The 23907-nt window shown below is 41.9% G+C and overlaps 1 protein-coding gene and 1 pseudogene across 4 annotated transcripts in view; one reads left to right on the top strand and one right to left on the bottom strand.

The window, feature by feature from the left end:
- NUMA1 (nuclear mitotic apparatus protein 1) overlaps positions 1–23907 on the top strand; it is a 75826-nt gene that overhangs the window by 14711 nt on the left and 37208 nt on the right. Inside the window, exon 1 of one of the 4 annotated variants that reach the window (XM_028164398.2) lies at positions 23301–23414. The exons of 2 other annotated variants lie outside the window; for them this stretch is intronic. The gene's annotated coding sequence lies outside the window, so the exon portion shown is untranslated. Of the gene's footprint in view, positions 1–23300; positions 23415–23576; positions 23762–23907 lie in introns of those variants that run through there. One more of the 4 variants, XM_028164396.2, reaches the window with a different exon arrangement.
- On the bottom strand, positions 13987–23890 carry LOC114236676 (myelin protein zero-like protein 2; annotated as a pseudogene).

Here is a 23907-nt window from a genome sequence, read left to right as displayed (position 1 = left end):
ACCCCAGTGGACTACAGTTTTCTTATATGTAAAAATGAGCAGTTTAGATTATATGATCTAGAAGATTTCTTCCAGAGCCAAAATTTATGATTATATGTGTGACTGTAAATTAGTATAATAGTTTGTCTTTAACACACGTGACATATATTGCCCATACCTTGTCCCCTTCATTGTAATTTTGGGACAATTAGAGTATTTGTAAGTTTGTGCCCCTCAGAGTAATTGTGTTCTCAGCCTTTACGTTTATTCGGGTGATGCTGCCAGTGCTCAAAACATTTTTGACCTCTAAGCCAATCTTTTTTTTTTTTTTTTTTTTTAATTTTATTTATTTATTTATTTTTGGCTGCGTTGGGTCTTCGTTGCTGCACGCGGGCTTTCTCTAGTTGCGGCGAGCGGGGGCTACTCTTCGTTGCGGTGCACGGGCTTCTCATTGCAGTGGCTTCTCTCATTGTGGAGCACGGGCTCTAGGCACGCGGGCTCAGTAGTTGTGGCTCACGGGCTCTAGAGCACAGGCTCAGCAGTTGTGGCACACAAGCTTAGTTGCTCCGCAGCATGTGGGATCTTCCCGGACCAGGGATCAAACCCGTGTCCCCCTGCATTAGCAGGCGGATTCTCAACCACTGCGCCACCGGGGAAGCCCTAAGCCAATCTTTTGAATATTCTCAGAGGTAGCAAATCTTCACTCTTGCTTGGTAGATTCAGTTTTTGGAAACAGCTAGAAGATATTGTGAGCCAAAGACAAGCAAGGCAGTATCTTTTTTGGTGAAGAATGAGGTGGGACTGTAAAATAATAAGATTTAATTTTTGTGTGTGTCTCACATGGAGTAGACTTTAAAGGCAGTTCCCAAAGGAGTGTTTTGTAAATCTTAGGAGACTATTTTAATTACAGTTTTCACTTGATTCAACAAGATTGGAAATGTTTGTTTAAAAGGGTGTCACTTCCTTTATACTCACTGTGCATATGCCTGCTTCTAGGTCAAAGTGACAAGATAGTGGGTGGAGAAAATTAGCCTTTCTCGTGGTAGTCCTCCCAAATCACCAATGTGCTGAGGGTCAAAAAGGGTTGGAACATGTTGCTATGGGACATTGTAGCTGAGGAGCCACTGCAGTCCCGGCTCCAGAAGACTCAACAGCCACAAGTTCCTCAGGCTGCAGCAGCCACTGCTCACCAGCACACCATAGTCCATCAGGATGATTCCCAGGTGGCGTGGCTGAAGCAGATGATTTGGTAGCTCCAGTCTTTTGTAGGAGAAATGATGTATCAACTTACTTGGTTTGTTGTCTGTTGTTTGTTTATTTGTTTTCGTCAGCAGTTTGAGTTTGAGGAAGGGTGGGGATGGGTGGGGGATGGGTGGGGGGGTCAAAGCAGAGGGGCTATCTTGAATGCATTTCAGTTAGGCTGTCTGTAGTATCCTGGACTCTGTTCCTGGAAATGGTGGTCTTGTTGATAACTAGTCAAGAAAATAAGGTGTTAGGCATCCTAATCAAAAGGTTCTGTCACTAAGTCACTTTGTGATTCTCTTTCTTACTGCCATGTTTCCTTCATTTTTCTTCATTGAAAGAGTTAGATACTAAGAGTTCTAGATCTGAAAACAGGTAGGCCAAAGGAAGTTTGAGGTAGGGAACTATCTGTTTGTTCTAAGCTGCTTGACTATTAGACTAGGGGGGTAGGAGTGGAATTCCTTTTTAGTCCTTAAATTATAGTGACTATACCCTATACTGGCAGTCACAGCTGAGTGATCAAACGTGAAGCAGCTATTTAATGAGAAGCAGGCACTGGGAGCTTTCTCCTGAAAAACAATCACAGGACATGCTGGTCTTGAGAGAGGTAGTCATTCCCTGGTAGGACCTATTGTTTGAAGGAGGTGGGGGTGAATTTCATCAAAATGGACAGTGTGGATATTGTGATTTAGAAGGGTTAGAGACTTTGTTCCCTGCTGTTGTTAATTTCAAGCCTCTCTTTAAAGGGATTCTCTTAATGATTGGAGCAGTGTGGGATTCATTTAGAGAAAAAGCCCCATGTAACCACAATAGAAATTAAATGCCTAAGAGCAGAGCCAGTTGCTGGAGAGACCTAATCAGTTGCTTTTCAATACTTAGATCCTACAGTGACAGCAAGGAGAGAATAGGCTGCTTGGTGAGCTCGCTGTGTACTAGGCTGGGAGATTTGGGCTCTAAACAGAGGAAGAGGTGATCTGTAGAATCCACACCTCTTAATCTCCCTATTTCTCTTCTTTCCCTCAGTGCCCTTTAGTTTTAATTAGGATTGTGTAAACACAGTCAGCTTGCCAGTCCCCTTAAAGTGGCAGGCCCATGACATTTTCTGCTGGTCACTCGTGCTAGGTATGTGGCTTTAAAGTAGAGGGATTGTCCTCTTTGACAGTTTGGCTTCACTGGCTGTCTCACTGAAAGAATTCTCTAGATTAGGGCCAGTTGGCTGTCATTCAGTTGGGCAGCATTATTTAGCACCTGCGGTGTGCAAGCATTGTGCTGGAACGGAGCTGATAGGTGAGTAAGATGGTTTCTGCTCTTCAGGAGCTTATTAGTCAAGTGAAATGCATATGCAGCTAACGTTGACCCAAGGAGGAATGAAGTAAAGTGTGTAGAGGAACAAGCAATATGGAGCATATAGAGGAAACAACAATTATTCCTGAATTGGGGGGAACGAGGAGAGCTTCTGAAGGGAGAAAGCATTTGAGCTAGGTTGTAAAGGGTGAATTAGAATTCCTTAAGTTCAGAAGAAAGGACATTTTGCGTTTTTTTTTTTTTTTTTTTTTGACCGTGCCACGTGGCTTGTGGGATCCTAGTTTGCCCACCAGGGCTCAAACCCGGGCCCTTGGCAGTGAGAGCGCGGAGTCCCAACCACTGGACGACCAGGGAATTCCCTTTTTTAAAAAAATGTTTTTTACTTTTTTCGTTTTTTAGAAAGGGCATTACGGAGGAGGTCACGGCATGGGCAAAGGCACAGAGCCTGGAAAATGCCTGGCATGTCTGGGAAAAGTGTTCCTGAGATAGAAGATATTTTAGAGGAATGAGCTGGAGATGAGGCTGGAAAAGATGTTTGATGGTTGGATCTTAAAGAACATTTAAGTGTCATGCTAAGGGATTTGGATTTTATTCTTCATGGAGTTAGCTCTTGAGTGTTTTGGAGTGTTTTTCAAGTGTAAGGTCTTAGATTTCAGGGTTGAGAAGGTGGTGGTCTTGGTTCTTAAAGTATAAAGTTTATCAGCCATCTAATGTTTATGTACTTGATTCCTTAGTTATATTTTCTAAAGCACCTCCAAACACAAGAAGGCAGGAAATAGTCAGCAGTGTCCCTTTAGACTGAGCTTTCCCCACTCCCCAAAGATGAAGATTTTCTTAGGCATATACATCCTACAGTCTTGTTTAGTGGGTTGCTTACTACTGCTAATCCTTTTGAATATACAGTGGAAACCAAAAACATTTTTTTGAACTGATTGAAAATAGTATATATTCACTGTAGGAAATATGAAAAATACAGAAAAGTATAAAGAAAAGTAAAATCATCTATAACCCCACCATCTGGAGAAAATCACTTATTTCCATTTTAGTATTTACTTTCAATGTTTTCTACCTATGCATGTTTCTGTGTGGCATAGTCCAGATCATATATTACCTACAATTTTGTCTTCTGCTTTTTCCCATTTCCCATTGTTTTCATTATATAAATGCATATATGTTTATAATGTTGCTGAAGCTCTTTACAAATATTCCTTTTTTTTTTTTTTTGGTTGTGCCTCTCGGCTTGTGGCATCTTAGTTTCCTGACTACTGATTGAACCTGGGCCCCCTGCAGTGAAAGCTCAGAGTCCTAATCACTGGACCACCAGGGAATTCGCGATATTTCTTTTTTTTCTTTTTTTTAAATAAATTTATTTATTTTATTTATCTTTGGCTGCATTGGGTCTTTGTTGCTGCGCACAGGCTTTCTCTAGTTGCGGCGAGCAGGGGCTACTCTTCGTTGCAGTGCATGGGCTTCACATTGTGGCGACTTCTCTTGTTGAGGAGCACAGGCTCTAGGCACGCAGGCTTCAGTAGTCGTGGCATGCGGGCTCAGTAGTTGTGGTTCGCGGGCTCTAGAGCACAGGCTCAATAGTTGTGGCGCACGGGCTTAGTTGCTCCACAGCATGTGGGATCTTCCCGGACCAGGGCTCGAACCCGTGTCCCCTGCATTGGCAGGCAGATTCTTAACCACTGCACCACCAGGGAAGCCCTTGCGATATTTCTATTTTAAACAATACTCTAATACTTAGATACAAATTATAAAAGTAATATATATAATAAGTAAGTCCCTTGCACGTCACCCTTTATCCTAATCCTACTCTGCAGAGGTAACAATTACTTATTAATAGTTTTTATTAATTTATAATTTATTAGTAATTTCTGGTATATCTTTGCATGAACATTATTATGCATAAGTTTTGATCAGTATTTTTCATTATTTTCTTATGATACATCTCTACAAGTGAATTACTGGGTCAAATGATGTGAAATTAAATTTTTTTTTCCTGATTGTACTTCATGGTACAGTTTAGAAAACATGAAAAATAAGGTTTTTAAGGGAGGAAGTAAGAATGACCCATAATTCCACAACTCACAAATAAACATTATTTGATATATTTCCTTATAAATATAACATGCATATTCACACTCACAATTGTGCAGGTGTGTATGTATCACATACACAGTTGTATATGTAGTTTAAAAAGTAAACGGTCATACCACACTAACACTATATATCGTGCTTTTAAAATTCAACATTTCCCCATGTCATTAAAATTATTTAGAATATTTTTAATGACTGCATAAGGCGTCATCATATGGATATATCATAATTTACTTGAGTTATTGTTACTTAGTTTTTCTCATTTTTCATAATGATAAATAATTATATTAATACATATATATCTTTGTTTATATTTCAGATAATTTTCTAAACTTTTATTTCTGTGAATGGAATTATTTGATCAAAGAACACAAACTTTGTTTTTTTTAGCAGTCTCATTTTAAAATTTTTCGGTAAAATATACATAACAAAATTTACCATTTTAACCATTTTAAAGTGTTAAATTCACAATTTAATTTAAATTCACAATTAAGTGTGCAATTCAGTGGCATTAGGTATATTCACAGTGTTGTGCAGTCATCACTGCTGTTCATTTTCAGGACATTTTATCATCCCAAACAGAATCTCTGTACCCATTGAACAATAGCTCCCATTCCTTCCTCCCCCAGTCCCTGGTAACCTCTATTCTACTTTCGGTCTCTATGAATTTGCCCATTCCAGGTACCTCATAAATGGGATCATACAATTTTTGTCCCTTTGTGTCTAGTTTATTTCACTTAGCATAGCGTTTATTTCAGTTAGCATAATATGGACATTTTTTAGGTTCTTGATATGTATTACCAAATTTCTTTCCAGAGAACCACTTAAAGAATGCCTGCTTACTTACATGAGAAAATGCACTGTTCCTTCTTTAATCATTAACTTCTCAATCAAAACCCTAGATTAACTTATCTCTCCAGGAAACTATGATAGCTTCTTTGCCATTACTATATAAAATCAACATTTGGGAGAGGATGGAAGGAGCAAGTGGGGTGGGTGGGGTTGTCATTGTATGAAGGTCGCATTTGCTAAAATGACCTTTGGAAATGAAAGGTCAGTTCCCCTCAATTCCCCATGTATAAAATGGGAATGATGGCAGGTTCCCCATCTGCCATACAGGAACTGAATGGCCTAAAGTTCCCAGTTGAAATTACTCACTTTTTTTTTTTTTAAAAAATTTTATTTATTTATTTATTTATTTATTTTTGGCTGTGCTGGGTCTTCGGTTCGTGCGAGGGCTTTCTCTAGTTGCGGCAAGTGGGGGCCACTCTTCATCGCGGTGCGGGGACCGCTCTTCATCGCGGTGCGCGGGCCTTTCACTATCGCGGCCCCTCCCGTTGCGGGGCACAGGCTCCAGACGCGCAGGCTCAGTAGTTGTGGCTCACGGGCCCAGTTGCTCCGCGGCATGTGAGATCTTCCCAGACCAGGGCTCGAACCCTTGTCTCCTGCATTAGCAGGCAGATTCTCAACCACTGTGCCACCAGGGAAGCCCGAAATTACTCACTTTTGTGGCCAGAATCTTCAGAAGGGTAGGATCTAGAGAGGGAGAATTGGCTTTCCTTTCCCACAAAAATCAGGGTCCTAGCTCTTAGCAGTTGGCTAGACATACTGGAAATGTTAGCTGCTTCCTGGTGAATCTTCTCTCTATAAGCAAAAGGGAAGGAGAGACCCCTATAATGTGGTGGTGAGGGTGTGTTTAGCAGCAGAAATAGTGGGGCTTTCTTTGCTTTCATATTATCATTGTGTGTGAGTGGGAGCTACGTTGCTCGTCCAAGTCACTGAAGGACAGTAGGAACCGGATCTGTTTCCCATTAGTTGACATTAAAGAGACAAGGAAGATGAAGAATAGCACATAGGAAACTCTTTAGAGTAGTGTCCCAACCAAGAAGTAGAGGAGTGTCTTTTGACTTCTTTTGAGTGTTTTGGATTCTTTTCTTCAATATTATATACCAGACCTATACTGCATATAAATTTATTTTAAAATGAGCCACACTGTCTAACATAGCCACACTCTAGTCAATTGGACAACAGTTAATCTCATTATGAAACTTTTCTTTAGGTGTTAAATGTGAGTTATTGTTTTGTTTAGGCCCAGGTATAAATCTTTTTCGTTTTGCAGGCCGCGTAGTTGCAACTACTCACCTTTGCCATTGGTGAACTGAAGTAGCCATAGACAATACATAAATGAATGGGCATGGCTGTATTCCAGTAAAACTTGATTTACAGAATTGGGGCAGCTTGCCCTCAAGCCATAGTTTGTTGACCTCTGGGTAGTGGAAAATACTTTAGATAGTCAGAAGGCCTAGCTTTGATGGGAAGTTGTTCAAAAATTTAACTTTGACGTCTGCTACTTACTAACTATGTCACCTTAGCCTCTCTGAGTTCTCTTGTTTAAATTCAAAATGGTAATACTTTCCATTAAAAATAAGAATGACTAGTTACACATATGGATATTTAACTTTTCTGGAAATCAGGAAAATGTAAACTAAAACAATAGTATATTATTTTCTATCCTTTATATTGATAAAATAGAAAATAACATCTATTGTTGGAAGGGTGTCTAAAAGGGAATTTTTATGCTCTGTTGGTGGAACTATAAATTGGTATACCTTTTTGGATGCTAATTTGAGAGTACCTGTCAACATTTAACATGCACAGACTTCATCAATTCCAATTATTGGTACATCTCCTAGAGAAATATTAGCTTGTATGTAAAAACAGGTTCACCAGCATTATCGATGTAGCATTCTTTGTTCTGACAAAACACTGTGAACAACCTAAATATTCAAACATAGCAAAATGAGAAAATAAAGTGGCACAACCTTACCGTGGCATTTTTCATGAGCTCTTAAAAGTATGAGGAATCCATTATATACTAATAAGAAACAGGTCAAAAATTTTTAAGTGAAAAAGTCAAGTTGCAGAACAAAGTATACAGTATGACAACAGGTAGGTAGACCAAACACACAACACACTCTTTGTCTATCTACACACATACGTGTATACATACGTATATGTATGTATACATATCTACGTGTATCTCTATACATACATGTATATATACATATATGTATGTGTGTGTGTGCATGCTTAGGAAAAGTCTGAAAGGTTATACAGCAAACTTACAACAGTGGTACCTCTGAGGAGGGGAGTGCCATTGGCAAATGTGGGTTAAAGTTTGGTGAATGGGGAGTTTTGCATTTTACTCTGTGTACTTCTGTATTATATTATTTCATAGTGATAATGTATTCTCTCTCCTTCCCACTAGTTTGGATTGCTGGTGGGCTTGTCTGCACTTGTCAGGGTCAGGAGTGTGACACAGTAGGATTAATTCCCCAAGCCAGCTCTGCCCACGTCAGTTGAGTTGGAAGCAGCTGCTGAGACCAGAAGAAGGAGCACATGTATGAGGGGGTGGGCGGGCACTGTGTGCAGGTGGCTGGGAGAGGCAGCCAGACAGGCCAATTCTAATTTACCAACAGTAACCATCACATGTCACATCTTGACATTCTCCAAATTGCTTTGTTCTCCGTTATCACACGGGGCCCTGAGAAGAATTCTGTGAGCAAGCGAGGCACGGATGATGATAGGAAAAGAAGCAGTCAAAACGTGGGACAACAAGGAAAGCGTGTGTGTAGAAATAGTTTTTTTGTTTCATTTAAAAAGAAATATGTACAGGGATATTCATTACAGCACTGTTTGAAATGCTAACATTGGAAATAGCCATGTCCATCAATAGGAAAATATGTGAACACATTATGGTATATCCTTTATATGTACCATTATTATACAGTTTTTTAAAAGTATGAGTTAGAATTTTATTTACTGATCCTTGGGGGGGATGTTCATGATCAATTATTAAGTGAGAAAAATAAGTTGCAGAGCAATGTTAATATGTAAGCCTAGTTTTTGAAAAATAGAGAACAATAAAAAAAATCCTCTTAAATATAAAAATATATTTGTGCTTATGTTTTTGGGGGCCTGGAAAAATCTGCTAACATATCTTATGGGAGGACTTGGAGGCTGAGAGAGTACTAATTTTGTTTTTTATCTAACTTTGTATTGCTTCATTGGTTTTAGAGAACAAGGAAGATAAACTTGTCTAAGTAAAAAATGAAGTTTCCTAAACAGTTTTTCATCTTAATTGATTTTTAAGAGGTGCTTTAATTTTTTTTAGTGAGTTAATGATGAAGAATTATGAAAGTAAAAATAGAGTTATCATGTAAATCTTCTCTTGGGTTTAGGGGAGGTATCTGGGTAGTGGAAAGAGAACCCAGGAGTAAGGGAACCAACTTTTTAGTTGTAGTTCTAAATTTTCTGATGTGTGAGTTTTAATTTAATAAGATCATTTAACAACTGTTAAACAAGGGCCTCTAAAGTGAAGAGCTTGTACCAGGAGACATTGATCTCCAAGGTCCTTCCTAGCCCTAACGTTCCACAGGTTTATGGTTCTACAGTTCTACAGTTGAACCACCTCTTGAGATTTTAGAACGTTACATTTCATTTATTTTTAAATGCCTTTTGTTGTTTTTTTTAAATAAATAAATAAATTTATTTATTTATTTTTGGCCGTGTTGGGTCTTTGTTGCTGTGCGTGGGCTTTCTCTAGTTGCGGTGAGCAGGGGCTACTCTTTGTTGCAGTGCGTGGGCTTCTCATTGTCGTGGCTTCTGTTGTTGCGGAGCACAGGCTCTAGGTGCACGGGCTTCAGTAGCTGTGGCACTTGGGCTCAGTAGTTGTGGCTCGCAGGCTCTAGAGCTCAGGCTCAGTAGTTGTGGAGCACGAGCTTAGTTGCTCCGCGGCATGTGGGATCTTCCCCGGCCAGGGCTCAAACCTGTGTCCCTTGCATTGGCAGGCAGATTCTTAACCACTGCACCACCAGGGAAGCCTGTCTTTTGTTGTTGTTGTTTTTACATTTTAACAGTCTAAAATTAGAATGCATTTTATAATTGGCATTGGCCATTTTTTCACATTTTTATTATCTCTGAAATTGAAATATCTTATCATTGATGATATAGGATAGTTCTACTTTTCAGTGCCAATTTTTTTTTCATTAACTATACTCTTGGCCCCTTCCTGGGGTTCCCTTTCTCCTAATCCCAGTGGGTGGATATGGTATTTGAGTGTGCAAGGATTTTGTGGTTATTTAACTGGTAGGTGTCCTATATGTAGCTGCTCCTTGAGAAGTTAGATAAATATGTATGTAGCCCTGAGGCATCCAACTTAATGCTTCTGAATTTTGATTAGTTTCTATCATAATTTTGCCTGGTATTTGCTTTTGAAAGTATAACATACAAACAGAAAAGTTCATAAAGTATATAGCTCCTGACTTTACAGAAAGTGAACACACCTGTGTAACTAGTGCTATATCAAGAAATAGAACATTAGCAGCATCCCATTATGTCCTTCCAGTCATTATCCCTGTGCTGTTTTCTTTTTAAATGCAGTGAAAGTATACATCGGGATGGCTCATAATTATCTTGGGTGAGTCTGCTGGAAAGAGCTCCAGGTTTGGAGCCAGAGGATCAGAGTTGCATCGTGGTCCTGTTGCTTTTTAGTTGTGTGACCTTAGGTAAGGTACTTTTATGAACTTCATTTCTTTTTGATAAAATGAAAACAATAATGTCTACCTCACAGAGCAGTTGTGATATCACGTGAAATATTTTGTAGATGGAAAACACTGTCAGTGGTGAAAAGCCATACAGAGCTGCTAGTCATTTTTGGTGAGGGAGGTAGAGTCCCAAGCAGGAGATGTTGTGAACCTCAAGTAAGAAGAGAAAATGAAGAAGTTTGTCTGATCCTCAAATCCATTCTCTTAACCACCTGTGTTATCTCCTTTTTTTGTTGACATTGGTGTAGTCACTAGTTTGTGTTAAATTCTCCAAAATGGAAATAACATAGAGGACCTAAAAGGAATCCCCAAAGATTTGGAATTTCTCCCAAAGTCTCTCATTTCCTCTCTTAAGGCTGGTGCCTCCTGGAGCTGTGTAAGGCAGAGGCTTTGGCCTAAGATTAACCAATTTCAATAGCAAATGAATACACCATCCCTTTACAGGCCTAAGAGGCAAGTGTGATCCCACCATAGACCCGCTTCTGATTATAGTCACACTGTTAGAAATGTGACCCAAATCTCTATTTCTGGCCTTCTGTATAAAGATTGCATCTGAAGAGGGTTCACTTTAATGACATAATTTGAAACCTTTTATTCATTCAATAAATGCTTATCAGGTACCTTCTGTGTGCCAGGAGTTTTTTCAGTTCTAAGAATTCAGTGGTGAGCGCACAGTATGTGAGTTCATGGAACTTATGGTAATAGGAAAAAGAGAAACTAATGAAATATAAAAAGATGTAATTAGAGACTATGAGTGCTGTGAAGGAAAGGGTATGGTGCTGTGCATAGTAGGAACCTGACCTAATCTAGATGGTTAGGGAGAGTTTACATGGGGAAGTAACATTTGAGCTAAGATATGAAGGATAAGTTAGAATTAATCAGGTGAATAGGTAGGAAGAGAAAGCCTCAGGAAGGAAGAAGAGCCTGGACAACACTAGACCACACGAGGAAGTAACTTTTTTTTTTTTTTTGAAACTAATACAACATTGTTTTTTTTGTTTGTTTTTTTAAAAAAATTATTTATTTATTTATTTATGGCTGTGTTGGGTCTTCGTTTCTGTGCGAGGGCTTTCTCTAGTTGTGGCAAGTGGGGGCCACTCTTCATCGCGGTGCGTGGGCCTCTCACTATCGCGGCCTCTCTTGTTGCGGAGCACAGGCTCCAGACGCGCAGGCTCAGTAATTGTGGCTCACGGGCCCAGTTAGTCCGCGGCATGTGGGATCTTCCCAGACCAGGGCTCAAACCCGTGTCCCCTGCATTGGCAGGCAGATTCTCAACCACTGCGCCACCAGGGAAGCCCCAGGAAGTAACTTTTTACTAATGAATTTTCAGCCTCTAATAGTAGCTACATTTATCTCTGTACCAGGTACTGTGCTAAGCACTTTCTTTACACATGCTATCTTGTAAATTCCTTATATCAACCCTTTGAGAAAGTATTATTCTTTTTTTTTTGTTAATAATTGTAATACTTTATTACTGAAGGTTATTTACATAGTGTTTAAGGCATAATAAAAAATAAATTACAATACAAAAGTTCTATTCAAGTAAAAGACACTGAACAGCAGGGCTATATTAACCCTTGAATATTTAGCCAAGACACAAAAGCTACAAGTTTTGCTGGAAACACCTTCCATGAGTTTTTAACTACCTCTTTACACTTATGGAACATCACCCAGGCCATCTGTTTGAAGAAATACCCAGTTACTATATTTTCAAAGGTTGAATTATAGAGAAAAATAGAAAATGTGAAAGGTAATATAGACTTTAAATCTAATTTTTAGTTTCAAAACTGGGTACTGAAACTGTACTTTTTTAGACAGTATAAAAGGCAAAATGACAGGTATGGAATGCATTTCAGAATCAAGGTCCATATGTAAATTATACCAGGTTTTCTTTTAGTATTGGAAAAAATATCAAAGTTCATCATCTTTAAATACAGATAAACTATTTGGAAATTCCAGTTTATTAAAAGAAATAACATCTTCAGCCTAGTTGGTGAAAACTGAAAATATCAAGCTGTAAACATGGGGGGAGGGCAGGGGGTAGGGGGAGAGGTTCCTAAACGTTTAGATGTTTTCTCTTCTCCAAATAAGTGCTGCAGTAGCTTAAGTTTGGAAAGACACTGGGAGACTAGACACTTTTTTTTTTTTTTTAGACACTTTTTTTTTTTTTTTTTTTTTAAGGATTTTCTTATTTATTTATTTATTTATTTATTTATTTTTGGCTGTGTTGGGTCTTCGGTTCGTGCGAGGGCTTTCTCCAGTTGCGGCAAGCGGGGGCCACTCTTCATCGCGGTGCGGGGACCGCTCTTCATCGCGGTGCGCGGGCCTTTCTCCATCGCGGCCCCTCCCGTCGCGGGGCACAGGCTCCAGACGCGCAGGCTCAGCAATTGTGGCTCACGGGCCCAGCTGCTCCGCGGCATGTGGGATCTTCCCAGACCAGGGCTCGAACCCGTGTCCCCCGCATTAGCAGGCAGACTCTCAACCACTGCGCCACCAGGGAAGCCCTAGACACTTTTTTAAAAGCACTATTCTTTCCATGACCCACTTATAAAGTTTGTTTTATCTACTAGTATAAGAGAAAAAAAAATAATAAAGTTGGTTTCATTCTGTTAGTTTTGGTATTTCTTTGCCCCCACACCAAATCCTCCCCCCAAATAAGCAACTGAATTAAAAAATAAAAAGAAAAAAAAATTTAAATAATCTCTTCCAGTTCTCAGAGCTTTGTATAACACTATACAAAATTATTATCATTTAGGGTTGATTTTTTTCACTAGCCCTAAATTTTTAAATTGTAATATACTCCTTCAGAAACCTTCCATTTAACTGCTTAATGATTCCAGTCTACAAATGAACATAGATTTTGCTCTATTGTTGTAAATAATTGAATTGGGGGAAAAACTATAGTAAGCTGAACAGTCATTCACTGCTCGTGAAAGATCTGAGCTGTTGATTGCTTGTCACAGCACAGAAAAAAGGTGACAAGCAATTCATCTTGAGGTGGCATTTGTCAATCTATTAGCAACCTTCCCTAGTTTACTAGGGAAGGTTTATGTAACCTTCCCTAGTTACTCTGTGGTTTAGACTTGTACTACTGTAAACCTTGGATCAATTGACCAAAAACAAACAAAAACAAAAACCTGCCATCTAGGGTACTGAAAGAAATTCAGTAAAATAAGATGTGTCCCATACTTAAGGAGAGCCATGAAAATCAAACTGTTCTTTAACAGTTTGAATTTAGAATTTTCTGTTGATCAATCAAAAACAGTTGGGAGAATTAGCTCACCTTTTGAGAGTGTGAGAAGGAAACAGTAAACATGTTAACTTTAGTAGCAAGAATGCTGCTCTAAGGAAACTAATATATTAAAGGAAATGTTATGATAGACAAGTTGACTTTTATCCCATTTGATGGCAATATATGTGTATACAAGTCATAATCCACAAGGAGCGTTTAAGGGCAAAAATGTAGCTTCCTAGTATATAAAAGCTAATGAGCATTTGGGAAAAATACAATATTTGTACCCTGAAATTAAATAAAACCTTAGTAACAGGGCTGTGTGTGTGTGAGTCTGGTGGTATCTGCTCAAGAAGGGCCCTATGCTGGCTCCAGAGGAACGTTGCTTGTCTAGGTGGTTATATACTGCAGAGCTGGTTGGAAGACAGGTCACAACTGGAAAAGCCAAAGAAAAGCTTCCATTAACTCCAACTTATGTCAGGGTTTTTGTTCTTGCAAATCTTCAGCTTCCATCTAATAATGTTAGTCTGTGTCTTCTAAGTAAGCAGAAACCTTTTTTTCTTGGTTGAGCTTTTCTTCTTCTTTTCAGTGTGCACGACGCTGAGCTGGATCTCCCCTATCAGCCCATCAACATCAGGTGGGTTCTTCACCTGGCAGGTGTATGTCCCATTGTCATCAAACTGTAGCTTCCAGAGGAGGATGGAGACATCATACCACTCAGGGTTCCCATCCCAGACCACCCAGTCCTTGAAACGCCCACTCATGGGTCTGAAGGGATCCACATGGTAGTGGAAAACAAACTGCTTAGACCCCCCATCTTGAGACGGAAATTCCAGGTCACTGTTAGAGCATCACCCACAGGGGCAAAGCTGGAGAAAGTGCATTTTAACTGAACATCTGTCCCATTGACAGCCTCCAGCACATGGGGGGTGTAAATTTCCACAGCTGCTATTGACCAAAGAGAAACTGGAGAACACTTATACCACAGAAGTCCACCCACTGGAGCGAAGGCTCCGAGCCCCACACCAGGCCTCCCAACCCCACACCAGGGCTCCCAACCTGGGGGTCCGGCAACGGGAGGAGGAATTCCCAGAGAATCAGACCTCGAAGGCTAGCGGGATTTGACTGCAGGACTTCAACAGGACCTGCTAGTATTGGAGGGTCCCCTGCAGAGGCGGGGGGTGGCTGTGGCTCACCATGAGGACAAGGACACTGGCAGCAGAAGTTCTGGGAAGCACTCCCCAGCGTGAGCCCTCCCAGAGTCCGCCACCAGCCCCACCAAAAAGCCGGGTAGGCTCCAGTGCTGGGTTGCCACAGACCAAAAAACTGAAAGTATTATTCTTACTCCCATTTTACAGATGGGGAACCTGGGAGCACAGGGAATCTAAATAACTAGTCCAAGCTTGCACAGCTAGTAAGCTCTAGAGCCAGGATTTTAATGAGGCTGTCTAACTCCAGACCCCATGCTCTTAGCCATTATGCTGTATTGCCTTCCTCTTATTTCTCACCATTCTAGCCTGTACTTCATACATACTGGAACATAGATCTGATCTATGTTACTCCCCTTTACTTCTTCCCTTTAGAAACCTTTGTTCTTTCCCATCGCCTACAGGATAAAATCTGAATTCCTTAGCGTGATGTAAGTACCTCACAATTTAGTACTACTTAGCCTCATCATCTGCTACACCTTCCTAAAACTGCATGCCATTGCTCAAGTGTAATAAGCTCTGTCTTTGCACATGCTGTTCTCCCTGCTAGAATGCTTTTTTTTTTTTAACTTCTCTTTTGATGAAACCCTACTCATCCTACTCATACTTTAAGTACTCCGCTTAAATGTTACTTCCTTGGTAAAGCTTTCCTCATCATCCCTCCTGGGTTAATCAGTCCCTCACAGCTCCTGTAAAACAGTAACTCCTCCTGTGTTCCTCTTCTGAAGTCTTTCACTAAAGCAAGAATCCTAGAGGTTTTTTCTGCTCCCCACTTTTCCCACACTCCCATATCCTAAGAGCTTGGAGTCTACCTCCGCAATGCCTTTTAAATATACCTTTCTTTTTAGTTCCTACTGCCCTTTACAGCAGTTTTATATCTGCCACTACGATTGCCGCCTAACTCTGTGTTCTGCCTCTGGACCCAATGTCGTGCCAGATTCATCTTTTCCCAAAGCACATACAAGTATGCCATTCTCCTGCTCAGAACCCTTCAGCGCCTCGCAGTGCTCTTCAGTAAGTCACTCCTGGTCTCCACTAGACTTTCCAATGTTCTCTCACCTTCCTTTCAACACTACCCAAGGCCAGGTTCTTTGGGCTCATATTTAGGTGAGTTATAGGTATGTTTGTTTCTACACAGGATCTTGAGCCTGTCTAATTCATCTTTGAGTCCCCAGCACAGTATTTATAGGTGTTTGTTTCATGTTTATAGTTGAATGTCCCTGATTAAATTTCATTAACTACGAGTAAAGAGTAACATATCTTATGCATTTTGGAGACTTTGTATTGCAAATAGTTTTTTTAAAAAAGGGTTTGGTCCTAAAGGGAGGAAGTTTTTAGGAAAACTGCTTGTGAGGAATTTTGTACTTCTCAGTGATGCCAGGGACATGGGATGTTATTTTGTCGACTGCAGTTCAAGTTACTTAGTATCTTTAGGGATGGAGAAGATGATTCCTGCCTTGCGCATTTCTGGAGCTATAGCAGAAACAGTTTGAACAAGGATTTCCTAAGTGCTTTGTATGAATAAAAGGCTATGCTCTTTCAGTGACTGAAGCAGCGAAGGTCCTGGCTGGGAGAAGGACGCTGGATCTCATTGTCCTCCCAGCCTTTCGACCCTCCCCCAAAGCCCCTCAATAAAATGGCTTGATCCAAAAAAAAAAAAAAAGGCTATGCTGATGAGAAAGGTCCAGGATGTAGCTGAGTTAGGCTGGAGAGAGCCATGGATTTAGACTTGAGTTCTGGTTCTGCAGCCTTGGTGGTTGACCTTGAGGCAGGTATTGTCTTCTTTTTGAGGCTTAGGTTCCTAGTTATAAAATTGTAATAAACATGCTTGCCTTTTAGTGTTCTAAATTTAGGGGGGACTAATTGAGATGTGAGACATAGCCTTCTTTAAATCCTTGAATTCTGTTAAAATGTTAGGGTTTTTTAATTTTTAAAATTTTTTATTTTTTATCATGACCATGTTAGACATTAGTCCCATTTATTTTACTTATTGGTAACATATTGACAAGTTTGGTTCTTGAGTCAATCTGGCATCCTATTCAGAAATCCAACCCCTATTAATATTTGTATTTGTTCATTTCTATCAGTGGTTAAAGTCATCCTGGTGTGGTAGAAGGAGAAATGGATTTGAACCAGAAAAACAGAGGTTTCAGTGCTATGTAGGAGGTGGAGATACGGAAGATAGAGAGAGGAAGAGGAAGACAGAGAAAGAGAGAGTGGGAGAGAGGGAGAGAAGGGAAAAGAGAGAGATGTCCTCTGAGTTTTGTGGCTACTTAAAGCCTATTTGAAACAAACCAGATCCTGGGCAGGGTCCCTGTTCTCCAAGCTTATGTTCTGAAATCACAAGTTGTCTCAAATTGGCAGGCCTTGCTTAGGCATACAAATAAGTTGTAAAATTTCTGTCTCGGGCTTCCCTGGTGGCGCAGTGGTTAAGAATCCTCCTGCCAATGCAGGGGACACACGGGTTCGAGCCTTGGTCCAGGAAGATCCCACCGTGGAGCAACTAAGCCTGTGCGCCACAACTACTGAGCCTGCCCTCTAGAGCCCGCGAGCCGCAAAACTACTGAGCCCGCATGCCACAACTACTGAAGCCCGCGTGCCTAGAGCCCGTGTTCCACAATAAGAGAAGCCACTGCAATGAGAAGCCCGCGCACAGCAATGAAGACCCAACACAGCCAAAAAAATAAATAAATTAAAAAAAAATATTTCTGTCTCAGGCAGAAGATAGGAAATCTTCAGCAAAGTTGTCACGTGTATTCCCGCATGGATGTAAGGGGGGACTAGAAGACCATTAAGGTCTCTTTCATCCTTGAGATTCTGTGATTTGTTAACCAGGTATAGAAAGCTGCTTTTCTTTAGGCTGTTTAGATAAATGTAATTATAAATTGCACTTTCACTATGGCTTTTATTTTATTTTTTTAAATTATTTTTTATTTTATTTGTTTTTAAATTTATTTTTGGCTGCGTTGGGTCTTCGTTGCTGTGCGTGGGCTTTCTCTAGTTGCCGCGAGCGGGGGCTACTCTTCGTTGTGGTGCGTGGCCTTCTCATTGCGGTGGCTTCTCTTGTTGTGGAGCACAGGCTCTAGGCACAGGCTTCAGTAGTTGTGGCACACAGGCTCAGTAGTTGTGGCTCACGGGCTTAGTTGCTCCACGGCATGTGGGATCTTCCCGGACCAGGGCTCGAACCCGTGTCCCCTGCATTGGCAGGCAGATTCTTAACCACTGCGCCACCAGGGAAGTCCTGTCTGTGACTTTTATTTGTGAAACTTTTAAATGCCAAGTATAGCTTCAGTCACTTTTCATTGTACCCGATGCAAAGTTGGTACTTCCAGTTTCCAAGGACCTCCTCCTCTCATCAGGATTAATGAAACACCCACATGTGCCTCACTTTGGGCGTGGAACCCAGTAGGATGACAAAGTGCCTGTTTCTAGTGGACTTGCAATTTTGGGGGGAAGGAGGCCCTAACTGGTGAGGTTTTGACCACGTTCTGAGGAAATTCATTTTATTGCAAGATTTTTTTTTTAATTAATTTATTTATTTTTGGCTACGTTGGGTCTTCGTTGCCGTGTGCAGGCTTTCTCTAGTTGCGGTGAGCAGAGGCTACTCTTTGTTGTAGTGCGCGGGCTTCTCATTGCGGTGGCTTCTCTTGTTGCGGAGCACGGGCTCTAGGTGCGTGGACTTCCGTAGTTGTGGCGTGCGAACTTCCGTAGTTGTGGCACACGGGCTTCAGTAGTTGTGGCTCGTAGGCTCTAGGGCGCGGGCTCAGTCGTTGTGGCGCACGGGCTTAGTTGCTCCGTGGCATGTTGGATCTTCCTGGACCAGGGCTTGAACCCGTGTCCCCTGAATTGGCAGGCGGATTCTTAACCACTGCGCCACCAGGGAAGCCCTATTGCAAGATTTTTGTTGTTGAGAATGGTGTCCTGGAGAAAGAATCATGGGAAATTTTTGGAAATACTTTAGATATGATCTGACCCTCACCTTCTTTTACTGAGACCCAAGGTAGGGCAAGTGCCTTGCTTAAAGCCACAAATACAGCTGTGGCTGATACAGAATTTACCTCTGGGGCTTCCAACAGCAAACCTAGTGTGTTTTCCATCATTAGCAAGGCTGTCTCCAGGAGTTGCAAATCTTTACATTAAAACTGTTCCTTTAGTTTCTTTTACCTTTCTTATCATCAGTTCTGTGTTTGTGAGCAAACGCTGTGCTAGATATGTTGCCTTTAGGGACAGAGCGACTTGCTCCTCTGTGACGATGAAAAAGGGTGAACAGGTTCTTAGGCGTTTTGTAGAAAGACGTTCTTGAGGGAGAACTGAGTAGAGCCTCTTGGATGTCGTAATGTATCGTCTCTGTGTTTTGATTTACCCTCTGCTTTTCTCCCCAGAAAGATCAGGCTTACCAACACTGCTTCATTACTTTGACATTACCCTCTGGAGAGGGAGAATGAGGCCTGGTAAATAAGCTCCAGGTCAGGGTTCTGAAATATTAGTCCTTCCCTCCAGCCAATGGCATTTCCTGCAGCCTTCTTTCTCCATGGCTTCTCACCCTTGAGATATGTCAACATCTCTTCTAGTAGAAGACTCTCCTTCTGTGCTTGCTGCTTCAGAGGAGTTTTTGTCCTTTAATGTTTGTAAAGCTATTGCATCTTCAGAAAAAAACCTTTAGTGGTTACTTTTGAAATTGGAACTGTTGAATGTTTTTGATTAAACAGTTGATTTTTATTAGGAGGTAGAGGTACAAGGCTTCTTTGAGCCACTGAGAATGTGCTACCTTTTTTTTTTACTTATTCAATGATTGCTTATTCAAGAGCAATAGACAATAGTGCAGAGACCAGATAGATAACTCACTACTTATGTGACTAAGTCACTTAATTCCTGAGCCTCAGATTTCCTCATCTTTAGAAATAAAACCCACCTTATAGATTGTCCTGAGAATTAGATGAAATGACCATGTAAGTGTAAGAGGATGGGATCTGGGCTCAAGGTGGGCTCAAATTTTGTCTCTAACACTTACTCTTTGTGACCTTAGGCAAGTTATGTAATCTTTCTAACTCCCAGTTTCCTTTTCGGTAAAATAGTGATAATCATAGTATTTTGGGTTATTATGTCAGTGGGTTATTATGAGGATTGAACGAAATAAAGCTCGGAAGCGTTTAGTATAGTGTCTGGCACATACCAAGTGCTCATTAAATGTTAGCTATTAATTATAACAGTAACAGCAACAATAATGATAGTCTTTATGTATTTATTATGCTAGGACCTCAAGTGGCAGAAGAGGGACTAGAAGGCATTGCATAGGGTAATGGATCCCTAAGAATTTTTTCCTGCCAGCTTTCCTCGTGGGAGGGCCTGTAGGGACTGAGAGAGAGGCTCTCATTGGCCCTTAGACTACAGCTTCCTACGGTGAAAGCTTCCCTTCCAGGCTGGTAGGCTGAGGGTAGGAGGTTCAGAGGGACTTCAGAAGATAGTGAGAAGACCAGTCAGGCAGGGTGGAGGGTTTGGGTAAGGGCAGTAAATGACTCTGGAAGGTAAGACCGGGGTCAGGTCATAGAGGGCCTTGAATGCCAGGCAAATTATTTGTATTAAGAACCACCCATTCCAGAGCTGTCTCAGGGGAATCTCTCCCTTCCCATCTTCTGTTTAAACTTATAAAAATTGTAATACACTTAAAAAAAATTATAACATTTACATTTTAAACAAGAATAATAAAACACCCATACACCATATACCACCCAGCTCAGGAGATGTAATATTACCAGGCCCTTTGAAACACCCTGTGCATTCTGCACCCATCACCAACGCCCTCCAACCTCTATCTGAAGCCTATTCCAAATTTTGTGTTATGTGTCATTTTCTTTCCCTTCTTCCTTTTTCTTTCACTCTCTCTTTCTTTTAAAAATGGTTTTACCACTCTTATCCCTTTTAGTCTTTTGGACAGTGAGCAGGGGCTGTGGAATCCAGCAGGAGCCATGTGGCCTGCCTATTGCCTGGCTAGGCTGGGAGGAGGGGTGGGGAAGTTCCGGAGGCTGGCTGCCACGGGAGGGGAGGGGCGGGGAGGGGTGGCTCTGTGGTGGGGGAGGGAGAGGCTGGGGAAACTGCCCCCCACCGGCTCCTTGGGCTGTCCTGAGGAGCAGGCCCAGAAGCTTGGCAACTCTGGTGGACAGGTTCCAGAGGAGAGTTCAGAGCCTCTGAGGCTGCACAGCTGGAAGCTGTTGCCTTGAGTTTAGAGCCAAGGGAGGGTGGGGGGAGAACCTCTTGTATTCTTTTGAGACACAGTATCAATTCTTTCACGTGCTAGGGAGCGGCAGGGCTGACACAGTGCCAGATGTGGCCAGAGTGATTTTAGCAGGCCTGCCTCCTATTTTCACCTCATACCTTTTTTGGAGTGTTGATCGTGCCTGTCATTAAATTATGTTTGCCACTTTGCTTTTCTATAAAAGCTTTGTTTTTTGCTTTGCCTTTACTTTCCTGGTGCATCTTTGAATACCAATAGCGATAGCTAACCACAGACTGCAAGTGATACCATAGGAATAGGATACAGGGCCTGCCTGGGGGAAGAAGCGGGGGCATGGGAGGTCTCTGCAGCAATGGACCTTGATCTGACCCCCTCCACAGTATCTCCACCACTCACCACGGTCGTTCTCTGGTGGCCAGAAGGCTGAGTTTGGAAACCTTCCATCCAGATGTAGTTCAATGGAACAGATTCAAGGAGCCCTAGTGTGCTAGGTACTATGGGGGATCATAGAGAGATGGAACTGGTTATGCCCTTGAGGAATTTACATTCTAGATGTGAAAACAAGACTTCCCTGCATATACAGTTAAATCAGTAGAAGTGACAAATGCAGAATATAGACACATTTTTCTGATCACCAATGTAATACATGGTTATTAAAATTAAATTCAAACACAAAAAGAAACATATATTGTAGAAAGTCCCCTACAATCTAACTCCTCCCCAAGATAACCACCGTTATCCGTTAATATTTGAGGTGCTGACGTTTAAGCTGCCCTTAAAGTAAAATCCATAGAGGCAGACTGAAGGAAGAAAAGCAAGCATCCTGAGGATCTAATCTCTTTCAGGGAGGAGCACCCCACTAGCTTCCCTGACAAATGGTGAGCCAACTTCTGCTTGGACACCTTGGTGACAAGGGGCCAAAATGCCTAAGTAGGAATTAAACTTTGTTAAGTACCACCCTGTGCCTTATATGCTAGCCAGTGTGTTGGGCATCTTATAGATGTTATTTAATCCTCATCACAATATTATAAAATAAGTATCTTTATCCTTGTTTTACAAATAGGAATACTGAGACTCAGAGGTTACTTGCCAGGGTGACAGAGCAGCAAGTGGTATCAGAGTCCTGCCATTCATGAGCTGTGTGATCTTGGGCAAATTATTTTATCTCTGTGGCTCAGTTTCTTCACTGTAAAGATGAGTGATAATAATATCTACTTTACGAAGGGAGTTTTTCAGATTTATGAGTTAACACACATTAGGCCAGCAGAACAGTGCTTGGCACATAGTATGTACTCAGTAAGCATTAGCTGCTATTTATTGCACCTTGTTTTCTCTCTTGTTCTAACATGATCCCTAGCATTTTTACACTTATTTTAATTCTATATATGGCCTCTCTGTCCTCCCCGCCATCCCTCACACTTTCTTTTTTACAATTCCTTCCTCTGCTTCCAGTCATTCCCTTCTCTTCATCCTGTCTCCACCGTGTCTCTCATTCCCCTTCTTTGCACTTTCTCTTACCTTACCCTCCCATGTCCTCATCACCTGTCTCCTGCCTGTTGTGGCAGCCTTGTGACCCACCTCCCTGCTGCTAGTCTCATTCATTTATATACCAGAATAATTTCTCATAGCACACTTCTCATCACACCACATCTCTATGCTAAAAACAAACAACAAAATAAACGTCCAGATTTTAATTCGATTTCTTGAAGTTTAAGATTCTCCAACTCTTACCCCAATTCCCCCTTCAAGTCTGTTCCTCCACTACTTCCACACCTTCTTTCTGCTTTCCCTTCTTCCTTACTTCTCTCTCCATTTCCATCTGGGCAAGTTCTACCTATGTGTTTTAAGATCCAGATTAAAATATCACTTAGTTTTTAGTCCTTCCCTATTCTCAACTGGTTAGAATTTTTGTATCTTTTTGTGAGAGTTAGCACATGCTGTCTTGAAATACAATTTCAAGTCACATTTCTTAGAATTATAATCCACCTTAGCATAGATGCTGGGTTTAATTCACCTTTGTATGCTCTCTAAAATGTCCTCCAGCAGTACCTTTTGTACAGTAGGTGCTTAATAAATGTTTGTGGTGTAAGTGGAAGACGAGAGGCTTCCTGATGACTGGTGGGCTTCTCTCGCGGTCTTGGTCGGGGTCACTGTTTAATGGGTGTAAACGCGGTGGTTTTGTTTTCTAAGAGTCAGACATCTTTTCTTTTCGGCCACGCCGGCGCTGGTTCCCAGTGCCTGTGTGTGTTAAGGGGCTTCAGCCAGTGCCTGCCGTACTAGGTCCCGTGCCTTGGCCCCTCAGCCCCTCCCCACAAATGCTCAGCGGAACAGGGGATTAGGTTCTGGCAGCACAGCTGGGATTTTGGCGGCCATTCCGCAGTCGACAATAGCACGCAGTCACGACAGCGCAGGCCTGCGCTCCAGGGCCGCAGTCTGCCCGGGCTCCTTGTTTGGGTGGCCGAGGGGGAGGAGCGGGCGCAGCGCAGCAGCCTGGTCAAGCCACGCAGAAGGTACGGGCTGGAGAAATTCCCTCGGGGAACGGGCTCGGGGGCGGCCATGTCCCAGGGCAGGCGGCGCCCGCGTAAGGAGGCCGTTGCTTTGTGTGCGAGGGGCCTGTGTGCTTAGAGACGCAGCGCTCCCTGGAGCCGGCAGGAAGCTGCCCCCGTTTAAAAGGGCTTGCGTCTTGCTCTCCAAAGCCTCTGTTCCCGGGTCTTCCTCCCTGCCCTGCTCGCCGCCAGGCAGGGCTGATCTAATCATCAGGGCAGCCCGTGGCCTACCCTTCCGCTGCTGGCCAGAGATGGACAGGCTGTCACTGCTGTCTTAAGAGCGCAAAGGGGGAGTGTCCGGGGGATATCAGGTTTGTCAGGCAGGCCGCTGTGAGGTGTGTTTTGTGTGTTTACGCCACAATTTGCTTTGGCTCTCGCCACTGTTTCAGTTCAGTACTTTTGTCTGCCGGCTCCTCCCCCACCCGCACCCCACCCCCCATGAGCCCTAGTCTCTTGT

Source organism: Balaenoptera acutorostrata, chromosome 9 (assembly GCF_949987535.1).
Source record: "Balaenoptera acutorostrata chromosome 9, mBalAcu1.1, whole genome shotgun sequence".
NCBI classification, from domain to species: domain Eukaryota; kingdom Metazoa; phylum Chordata; class Mammalia; order Artiodactyla; family Balaenopteridae; genus Balaenoptera; species Balaenoptera acutorostrata.
The sequence above is the reverse complement of the archived record's forward strand: the minus strand, read 5'-3'. Positions and strand labels throughout refer to the sequence as shown.